The 10,044-nt window shown below is 45.4% G+C and overlaps 1 long non-coding RNA gene across 1 annotated transcript; it reads right to left on the bottom strand.

Moving 5' to 3' along the window:
* Window positions 1-2,341: 2,341 nt before the first annotated feature.
* On the bottom strand, window positions 2,342-9,307 carry LOC144173625 (uncharacterized). Its single transcript, XR_013323340.1, has 3 exons — window positions 9,111-9,307; window positions 7,010-7,223; window positions 2,342-2,741 (listed from the first exon to the last, which is right to left on the bottom strand). It is a non-coding gene; the product is annotated as an uncharacterized LOC144173625 (long non-coding RNA).
* Between the last annotated feature and the right edge of the window lie 737 nt (window positions 9,308-10,044).

Consider the following 10,044-nt stretch of genomic DNA (forward strand, 5'->3'; position numbering starts at 1 on the left):
ATAAAAATTACAGTTCAATTTAAAGATGAAAAAGAAAAAAACCACCGAGGCAAAAGCCAGTCTCGAACCACCGTCCTTGGGATTTCGAAGCTAAGACGGATCCTCTCCCCTACAACGACAGACGCTTTGGCTGGTGCTAGCCTAGTCTTAAATATTCGAATGTCAGGACAGCACTCTAGCTGATCGCTGCTGGCATGGCTAGACTGCCATCGGACGGCACTCTAGACACTGCGTACTTAATCTTGCCAAGCCGGGCCAATCTTCCAATGGGTAGGTGGCGCACGTAAGCAGGCATGAGGCTGCCACAGCAACAGTGACTTTTCTGTGGTGTGGCTGGGTCCAGCTGAGGGGAAATTCATGCTATTGGTTAATACCCTGCTCTTTCACCCCCTCATTACAAAACAATTGTGACCATTCCATACCTGCCAGGATGGCATTAAGGAGATCTGCCCGGGGAGGGGGGGAAGGGGAGGGGTAGTAGCAACAACAGAATGGGTAACTTTACACACATTTTTTTATTTACTTACAACATAGCAGGAAATTAACTGTTTCTCGTCCAAACTACCAACAAGCTACACCACTTAAATGTTCGACGTGGCTGCCGCTGCCCTTTTCAGGAAGTCCTGGAAATAGTACTGCAAAGCGCAATACAAAACAGCAGGAATTGAACTGCTTTGTTGTTTCGCCTAAACTAACAACGAGCTAGAGACTTGATAAATCTTCGACACGGCTAACAGTGCCTTTTTCAGGAAGTCCAGGTATAACTGTCAGGCATAACAATGTTAGCCCCTGTGACACTTCGCCAAAAGAACGTTGCAAAGGGTTGTGTCAGACATGGGTGCTCGGAACTGGGTGCGATTTTTCTTTACTACGCTGAACTGCATTTCGCATTCAGCGTTGCTGTGTGGTATTGACAGGTTTCCAAGCATTACTGCTGAGACACGGCCAGACTTCAGGAGTCCGTCTGCACCTTTGATGTGGGAAATGGTGTACCACTGGACATCAGCTCGCTCCTCTTGAAGCACATTTGGAGGAATGTCAAATGCCTGCAGCTTCGAAAATTCCATCTCCAGAAAGTTTAGAGCTTTCTGGAGATTTGGGTGCATTGTCAGGTATACCTCCAGCGCATTGTGGCCAGACTAGGAAAAAGATTTGGCCAAAGACGGGTGCGTTTTCGGGAGATTTTTGTTTCGGTTGTACAATCGTACAAAACCATGAAAATTCAGGAATCTCCCGCAAAATTTGGGAAACCTGGCAGGTATGCCATTCATGTTTACAATCGCGCCGCGTTGCAAGCAACAGGGTCTGGATTCCTCCCCCAGAATTTTGCAACGTGGTTGCAGCATTTTATTTTCCTCATCTGTTCTAAACATCAACACCCACAAAGTTACGAATTATACTGGATTTTTGTACTGCCAAAAAAATGTCACATGTAAAACAGCTGAAAAAAGTACTGACCCGTTATTTTTTCTTCCTTTCCATACACAGCACTTTAGTATGTGATTGCATAATAAATTATCAAATAGAACCTGACAACGGTCTCGGTACTTTTGAGCCAAGAGTGAAAGGCCTGCCATTATTCATAATGTCACAATTTCAGCGTGAATTATAAAACAATGCGCGCACTTTGTCCTACCATTCACGCTGCCAAACGTTGTCCCAGCCGGCATAACAGCAATATTTTCTACCTTAGCATGCCCATTACTGCCCTTCAGAGCCTCACTTATTGCACCGATCGGGAGGGGCACACCCATGGCTGCATCTTCAAAGAATTTAGATCAGGCGAGATCTCGATGGACAAACTGCTAGAATGTCTTTGGGCCCACCATCGCGCCGATCCTTTACTGCTGCCTTCACTGCAACATGAATCCCAACTTCTAGTGCAATTTCTGCCATTGCTGTCAGCTACGTTCCTGCTGATGTGCCCTTGTTTTCATCAAGAGTTCCACTCTTGGGAGTGGTGACAACCTGCCGCTGCCAGCACCAATTTCTGATCACTGCCGGTGCCATGACATCAGTCTCCGAGCCACGTGAGTTGCGTGAACCCCTGCAGTAAGTCGCGAAGTACTTAGCCATAACACCTTGGGTTTGCTGTTAAACGATGAATGTCTCACTCATTCCAAGTTTCAGGCTTCAGCCTGCTGAGCTATTCTGCTCACACAATACGAAGAACCAAATTAACATGATGTTCTGCATGCCACAGGTTGTTCGCGCCTGAGGCATGTCACTCCAGTGTTTAGTAAGAGCAAACTTTGTAATATTATCGACCCATACCGACACGAAATTTCAAAGCTGAGATAACTATGCAAAATGTTGAACAAGTGTGCAAAGCTGGGCGAGTCGGTAAGGATCTTCTGCTCTGTAAGAATCGTGCGGTAAGGTAAGGATCCTGTCTCTTGCGCTGTTTCTATCATGTATGTAAAATGCTTCCTTTTTATCAGGAGATATCTCCCAGCAAGTTTCAACAGCAACCGTTTGGCGTAACATATTTAAAATCCATTTTAATCTTCACCCGCACGAGAAAGCCCAGAGCGGGCCGACATGACATCATCTGCTACTTGCCCCAAACTGCCGACGTAGGGGCTCCCGTGATGACGCCGACGCGCTGGCTGCGGTTGGCGCACACTGCTCCGGCGTGTGCACACGTTATGGTTTTGGGACTGACGTCATGCTGCCCGGGCGCGTAGGGATGGTGAAGACCTAGGCCGGTGCTCGCGAGTGCGTCCAGAGCGGCAGCGATACTGCAAGAATGGTGACATCACGTGATACCTCCTGTCATGGCGGCCGCTCGACGTTCGTTTTGTCGAAACCGATACAAATAAACGACGCCGTAAATGAATGTTTACGCTGCGCTCGACCGTCTAATGTGTCATTCTATGATTAGTGGGCTGGTAGGCACGTATAGCAGCGAAAAAAACGTAACACGAAAATTTCGTGTCAGTACTCTTTTAAGTGGTGTAGATTTTTTTTATCACCATCAACCAAAAATAACCGTGTAACTTGGCCTGCCTCCTCCTTACTGTTCATATAAATCTGGCTGAAGAGGAAGGCACCAGAAGAAACTGTTAACACCTCGCACCAACTTTAAGAACACACAATATTACCGCCAGGCAGGTGCAACACCAATAAGAGACCTTTTGCTTCAAGTGTAAAGTTACACAGAAGACATCCCTTGCTCGAGGTGGAGTTAAAAAAAGTACCTTCACCAATGCGCCCAGCACTTGGGACATTGTCAGAACATACAGGAGAAGAAAGAAACCTGCCGATTGTTTGCATTCTATGAATCACCTGAGAATAATTCTCTTATGAAAAAGGTGACTACCCATCACTGTCGCGTGAACTAGATGCATTTTTTCCTGAGTTCCAATCGCATAGTTCATCGTTAGACATGAATGTGCAGTGGAATTTCTTCAAAACAAAGATATTGTCCTTGACCGAAACTTTCATTCCTTCGCGTATCATTTCGGCCAGGCGACGCAATGAAAAGCCATGGCTCAGTAGGGAACTCCGATCAAAGATAAATAGAAAGAATCGGTTGTATCGAAAGTATTGCCGCATGCCTGATCCTGCGTTGCTTTCAAGAACGAAGGCGATAGGCAAAATGGTGACAAAAGCTATGCGCAGAGCACAAGAAATGTACCTTTGTCATCTAGGCGAGAAACTTAAAACCAACCCTAAGGAAGTGTGGAAATACGTGAAAAATAAAAGTAATTCTAGACCCACTATACCTGACACCATAGACGGGATAAATTACGATTCTAACACGGAAGCCAAAGCTGAGAGTTTCAATACATACTTTCAGTCTGTGTTCTCGCAGCCAGTTAACACACGTAGTGTATGCCAGAATGTTGGCGCGCTCCCGCAAATGAACGACATAGAAATTTCCGAACGCGGTGTCGTGCTCTTGTTGGAAAAAATAAATGTTCACTCTGCTCCTGGTCCTGATTGTATATCCAACTTCGTCTTGAAAAACTGCGCAGTGTCTATCGCCCCTTTTTTAACACTCGTGTACAAAACGTCGCTTGAACAATGCGTTTTACCAGCTGATTGGAAAAATGCCAACATAACTCCAGTATATAAAAGCGGAGATAAAACAAAAAAGTGTAACTACAGGCCTATTTCTCTGACAAGCGTGTGCTGCAAGACACTCGAACATATCATTTACACAAACTTAATGAATCATCTACAAAGTAATAACTTCTTTTCCCCATTGCAACACGGTTTCAGGGCGGGTTTTTCGTGCGATACACAATTGGTCGAGTTTACGCACGACATTGCAGCTTCTATTAACTCAGGCTTTCAGGTTGACTGTATATTTCTGGATTTCCAGAAGGCATTTGATTCCGTGTCACATGTGTTGTTGTTGCAAAAGCTTTGTTGTCTAGGTATACCTAATGCCCTTCTCATGTGGATCGAAGCGTACCTTTCTGAAAGACAGCAGTGCGTGATTCTTGACGGTGTGTGCTCATCAAGCGTCGGTGTATTGTCAGGAGTGCCGCAGGGGTCAGTTTTGAGGCCCCTGCTTTTTCTTATTTTTATAAATGATATCTCTGACAATCTCTCTAGCCGTGTTCGATTGTACGCTGACGATTGCTGCATTTACAATAACATTACCTTTGAAGCGGACACCGTTCAATTGCAGAATGACTTGAACTCTATAGTTTCTTGGTGTGATTCATGGAGATTGACATTAAATGTGTCGAAGTGTACATTGGTGAAGTTTACGAACAAAAAACAGCCTCGGATTTCAAATTACTTCATGGCCGGGGCTACTTTGCCGGTTGCATAAGAATATAAATATCTAGGGATCATTTTTTCTGCCAACCTGTCTTGGAACGCTCACATTAATTACTTAACATTAAAGGCTAGTCGCGTGCTAAATTTTTTGAGGCGCAATTTTAGACAGGCACCAACTAAGTTGAAAGAAACACTATACATATCCAATGTGCGTCCCATATTAGAATATGCTTGCAGTGCCTGGGACCCCTCAACAAAATCAAATATAGAAGCCCTAGAGCGTGTACAGGCACGAGCAGCACGCTTTGTGGCAAGCAATTATAACTTCACCGTAAGATCAGCTGACATTCGTTCAGGATTACAATGGCCTCTGTTAGCTGACCGGCGAAAATACCTACGACTGTCCCTATTTTACAGCATATTCATGAACAGAACAGGCATCGACAAGGATCAGTATATAAGACCACCTACCTATGTGTCACCCCGTACTGACCATTCTTTAAAACTGCGTGAATACGCGTCCAGGATCAACGCATTCAAATACGCCTTTTTTCCAAGGACCACGCATGAGTGGAACGGCTTGCCAGAGGAAATTGTCTCTGCGCCTCCCTCATCTTTTGTTAGAAATTTGCACAATTTTTTGTTGACCTAATCCCTACTGTACATTTCTGATGCGTTCCGTACTAATTGCTTTTTATTTTATTTTTATTTTATTTTAATGCCCTGTGTAACCGATAGCACTCTTCTTTTTTTGCGTTTCTGCTTTGTATTTGCAATGTGATGCCTTATTTATGACAGTGTAAGTCAACACTTTGTTGTTTCAACTATACAGCCTTTTATCCGCAACCATTTTTTGTTATATTGACTGTACTGTATTCCTTTGCTTGTTTTCCCCCTACAATAAAGCCCGTGAGGGCGATATAAGTACCTGTATAAATAAATAAATAAATAATGGGTCACCTAATCAACTCCATGTCACACGGTGCCCTCACTCGATTTCTGCTTCCAATAGTTTGGCTACTCCGAGACTACATTCAAGTGCCATCAAAACACAACAAGAACCAAAAGCCCCAAACATAACCATCAAAAAAAAAAAAAAAAAAAGGTGCTCCCAATCCATGGTGTGACAATGGTTCAGCGAACCCAAATAAGTAAGGGCAGTTCAAACGAGTGCAGAAACAAAATATTTGCAATTAGGCATACTTCTCAGTTTGTTAGCTTAATGAAATCTCAAAGGACTGCAGTTTTATCCCGGCAAACAATTGTTTCCTGGTGGCACAATGATACTGTTGAAATGGCTTAGGAGCAGCAGCTTCACGGTATTTGTACACCTATGACACCTGATGAGATAAAACTTCCTCCAGTTATGTCATCGTTTGAGCAGCCCGTCACACAATTTATTTTGATTAGTTCCAGCTTTCTGCAATTACTATTACACTCATTTTGTAGAAGCCCATGTATTGAGAGCACATGGATATTCATAAAAGTTTAATCAACTAATTAAGACAAGTAAATTAAACTCTGTGTAGACTCAGAGTCGTCTCGGAGCCCAATTACAATATTTTTGCCCCCAAGATATCTACATTCAATTGAGAGCTACAGTGCGTTCACCGGTGAGCTGGCTTTGCAGCAAAGCACTTTTAGCTGGCAGACACACTGATCCATTGGAGACACAGGTACACCGCTCAGTTGTACTGTCGAAAGCTTTATGACCGTAAACACTGGAGCTCGTGTCGCCGGGACATGCAGCGGGCTCTAATGAGAGCACCCCCCGATAACACTTGCTCCAGCGGTTGCCCGCTTATGTCCCAATATTTGGAAATACGGGTTCGTGTGGATAAGGATTTTTTTTATCTCTAAAACGCACTGCAAAAGAAACAATCTTTCTGCTACACCTTTTCAGCGCATATTTTTTTGGAGTGAAAGCCCACAAAAAGGTGGAAAGGAGAGGGTTTTAGTGCGCTGTTCTTGACGAATTGGAAGCAGTGCGGTTGTTGGTGTTTATCAATGTTCGTAAGAAAGATGCTTGATATAAGGTGGCAGTTTTTCTACATAAATCCAACTTCTCAGCCTGCTCGGCACCCGGTTCAAGCACCCACAACATGGCCCACGTGCCCAGAAGACCGACGACACATAGCCGAACTTTCTTTGAAGGAATATTCGGAAAGATGCATTGCTGGGATGAGTGGTCAACCACCGAAGAGAGTAAACAGAATAATACAGGCGTACCAGAATAAAGGCAGGATTTGTGACACTCCCTGTCCATGCTAACCTCGAACGAGAAGCAAGGTGGATGATCAGCGAATTGTTGTTGCCGCTGTGTTGAGCGGCTTTGCGTGCGCGAAGAAAATTCGAGAGACGACTTGCGTTCAGGCCCATGAATGCCCACTGTGGCGGTGCCTGCACGAGGCAGGCTTCACAAGTCGCATGGCCGCACAAAAGCCGCTCCTCACCGAGATCCTCAAAGCCAAGAGACTGCAGTTTGCCTGAGAACATGAGACATGAACCACAGAACAGTGTAAAAGGTAATATTCGTCAATGAGTCGACATTCTGCACCAAGCTCTATCAACGGAAACATGTCTGGCGGCTGGCAAACCAAAAGTGAATTTAACAACCATGCAAACTGTGCGAAATGTTCGAGAAAACACTTGCACAATTTTTTGATAATCACACAAAGCAAAACACTGGGATTGGTTTTCCCTTTTATGCTGTAACAACGCTTTTTACTTTCCAAGCATCATCCAGAGAACATACAAGACATCGCCACAAGCGGTCATATTTAAGTGAACGTTTGAAGGTGGTTTCCCGTGATGGACTTGGGTCGTTGGTTCACATCGAGGGTCACCTCACGGCAGAGCGCTATTGTAATATCGTGAGCGATGACTTGTTACCATACACACGTTGGGAACCCTCTGGGAAACGTTTGGGGAAGCATGAAAGTGCAGTTATACCGACGGCCACTTCACCAGGCCAACGCTGACGAGCTTTGAGAGCAGCAGAACAAGAGTGGGAACGCCTGCGGCAAGACAACTCCTTTAGCGCTGCTCTTTTTGTATCACTGCCCAAAAGGACGGCTGCTGCAATTCAGGCTCGCGGAAGTGCTACCCACTATTGGTGTGCCAACCAAAACAAGCTAGAAAATGTTACTGATTTTTTCTGCTGGGTTAAATGAATATTTCATTTTTTATTCATGTTGCTTAGCGCACAATATCTGCGTTGTACTTTCTGGATTCGAGGTAATAAAGGGCTTTCCTAACTTGGTTGGGCGGCTGTGATTTTTATCACAAACCTGGCTACATTTGTTTGAGGGTTGATAAACACAAACTATTTTCATGCTTGCATTTGTGCAGAGTGACGCATACACGTTCCACACACAAACAAGCAAGCGCATATCTTCAGCTTTCCGAGTAAAAAGAGCGTTTTTTAGATACCACCGTCTTCTGCTGCCTGAACAGACAATCAAGACAGTATTAGTTTCTTGTGGCTTCCGTGCAATCATTTACAGATATTGTGACGTAATCGCCCCAGCAGACAACTGCACGATGAAGCGTTATTAGGGGGCGCGTCCGCCGATTCTACCAAGTATGATGGTGCACAGCCTCTCGCTAGCGCCTGCTGCATCTACCGAGTGGCAAGCGCTCGTGTTCACTGTCATGAAGCTTTCGACTCTACATAAGCGCAAACAGGGGCACGAACTAGCACAAATGGCACCTGCGGTGCGGCGTGGTACATGCAAGGCCTCTGCAACTTACGCTAAATGTATGCCTTGCACACACCGAAATCACGATGGACAAAGTTATTGGCTTTGTACAATTTTTTCTAAAAAAACGAGCGCAGGACGCGGTTTTTGCACTCCTTCAACGAGCGTCAATATTAACCTGAGAACGAGATAGAATTCGCAACGCTCTTAGTTTATTCGCGCGTCGAAATAACGTCGTGACAACGAAGCTACCACACATCGGAGCAAGGCATGAAGTGCGCGTTTCGTGAATGACGCGCGGCTGAGTAGCGCTTAGTAACGCTGACATTGTCAGGTAAAAATTTTCCAGCTGACAGCGGCGTAATCAAGATGCAACCACGTGGGGTTATCTCCCCTTCGCTGTGACATGTTACGTAACGTAAGCCCAGCCCTTTTTCGAACTTGCAAAGAAAGGGTTAGAGATACAGCGCCGAGCGGTAGGCGCGTTTACAACAGCCCGACGACGCATGTATCCCCTTCGTCACTACGACGTGTTATTTGTGCTGACACGTTATTCTCGGAATGAAACATAATCTGTTTCACGCTAGATTTGCGCGAGTACCGCACCAGTCAAAACTTACTGCGTCGGCCGTTTATTCCGCAATGCTTACATCGACGACAAAGTTCACTTACACGATAGCCAGATGGGGTTTGCCGCTTTCCCGACGAGTTGCTGACTTCCCCAAGTATTCGTTGATACTAACGGACCAAATTACCGAGAGGGTCTCAACGAACTACAACTGTGTCGATACAAATTCATTGTAAACAAAAGAAACTTTCGCGCGCGCGCCTGCACGCACGGCGTGAAAACGCGGCTGGGCATCGGCTGGGGCACATGCTGGCGCGGCTACTGACTCGGCTTGCTGTGGCCGGCGTCAACGTTTATACAAAAATTAGGTCAGTTGGCAAATAGCACGGCCTTCCAGTACCACGGAGCGGGCCGGTGCTACGGCCGACCAGACGGTGGCGCTGCAGTAGCGTCTCGCCGCGTCGTCTGCTACTCCTTGCTTGGAAAGGCGCCGGTGAAATACCACAACACGTACAGAGGGCAACACGCTTGTCTATAACACAGGTTTCGTACTTATAACCTTATCTTGCCTCGGCTGAAAAGCATTTGAAGAAAACTATTGTGCCATTCTGAAGTATTTTGGCCTCAACGTTTTATTGTGAAAAGTTGAGTCCACAGTTTTGAGATGTAACTACAGGTTTTCCCGCTCAATTTAATCCAATCGCCATACAATTTAATCCAAGCGCCAGCCAATTTAATCCAAGTGCCATCTAATCTAATCCAACCGCCATCGAATTTAATCCAGGTGCCAGCGAATTTAATCCAAATGTCAACCAATTTAATCCAAGTGCCAACCAATTTAATCCAGCTGTTTGAAGGTTGTTCAGGGGTGTTTTGTGCGGCATTAGGCGAGCTTTGCGGGCTTTGATGCGCGTGTTGGGATGAAAACGTGGTGTTCTTAATGGACATTTACTAACATCCGCAGATCAGGAGAGCGGTCGCGTTTGATCCGTAGGCGGCGTGTGGTGATCGTCTGAGAGATCGTCAGAAGTGTCGTCT

This window comes from Haemaphysalis longicornis, unplaced genomic scaffold (genome assembly GCF_048455015.1).
Source record: "Haemaphysalis longicornis isolate Haplotype H1 unplaced genomic scaffold, Haemaphysalis longicornis Haplotype H1 scaffold_3, whole genome shotgun sequence".
In the NCBI taxonomy this organism is placed as follows: Eukaryota; Metazoa; Arthropoda; class Arachnida; order Ixodida; family Ixodidae; genus Haemaphysalis; species Haemaphysalis longicornis.